Source organism: Frankliniella occidentalis, unplaced genomic scaffold (assembly GCF_000697945.3).
Source record: "Frankliniella occidentalis isolate FOCC.00 unplaced genomic scaffold, Focc_3.1 Scaffold231, whole genome shotgun sequence".
Classification (NCBI taxonomy): domain Eukaryota; kingdom Metazoa; phylum Arthropoda; class Insecta; order Thysanoptera; family Thripidae; genus Frankliniella; species Frankliniella occidentalis.
The window spans coordinates 195,969-197,301 of NW_026267357.1; positions in this window are offsets into that span (position 1 = coordinate 195,969).

The window sequence follows — 1,333 nt, forward strand, 5'->3', positions numbered from 1 at the left end:
GGGCCGAAGGCCCGACCATCGCCGCCGGCAGGCCAAGCAGGCCCGGCCCCTGCCGAACGGAGTTGCCGGCGCAGCGAAGTGGAGCTGGCAACTCCGTTTGGTGGAAGGGCGGGCCTGCTTGTTAGTGTTGCACCAGGTAATGTAAGTGCTTTCGAGTATCTAGTTGGTATTAAACCCTTTTAAAACCATATCACATAGTAAAGAAGGGCAGCGAAATCTAAATAATAGTCCGTATTCTGATAATCACCCTCAAACCAATCCGACTTCATTTTAAAAAATCAGAAATAATTCAAACAGTTTCAAAACCAATCCAATGAATTCAGTCCAATTCAAGCCAATTTACATTTTGGTAAATTCAAGTCACTTCAAGTTAATTCGGTAAACTAAAATCAAAATAATTCAAACACAATTAAACTAATTTAGTCCAACTTAAAGTCAATTCAAGCCAATTCAAATCATTCGATTCATGAAATTTGTACACCCTACAGTGAGGGCTCGCTATAGTTCCGCTCTCTTTAGTTCCGCCGGCGCTCCCTCCCCGCCAGGCCTGGTTCCCCCACTCCGAGCGAGAAGCGGCCCCCCTCTCTTCCTCCTCCCCACCACCTTCCCCCCGGGCTGGCAGCCAGCAGTGTGAGCAAGAGCGGTAGAGAAGGAGTGGGGGAAGACGCTCGCTATAGTTCCGCCTCTGGCGACCCCACTCACCCACTCCAATTCTGAACCGGAGGCGGAACTATAGCGAGCGCCTACTGTATTCAGGAGTTATCTACCCCTCGTGCAGAGCCCTGCCCTAAGGAGGATCCAAAATCTGAGAATTCTAAAGCGGGTTCGGAAGACAGTAATTCGAGGTATACGGAAACAATTATTAAGGTCCATTTTGGTCCGTTAGTGGAAAATCTTCCATTAAAATTTTCCGAAAACGCGTTTGAAATCCTAGATTTTCCATTCAGCTTAACCCGCTCGGGCGCGAAACTCAAAGCGGACGGGTGCACCAAGTGCACCAGCACGTGTTCTGAGGATTATCTGCAGGATGGTCGGGTCAAAGCACGCAAACGATGAGAAAACGCGGGGGTGCTCGAGAGGATCAGCGCACTCGTAATGGTTGAAATGTGTGGTTGTGCGCAGTCGTTGCGCAGTTCTGTGGCAAATGGGAGGACTGTCGTAAGTTTTTTGGACTAAGTTTTCAGGAAACAGAGAAAACGTCTGCCACAAGATATCAAACTAAAAACAATTTAAAATGTAAGCGTAGACCTTCTGAATATATAGGCAATTGTCTAAATTCTTTTACCTTCTAGTAGTGACCTTCCACAACCAAAGTTGGGTTACGACAAAAAGA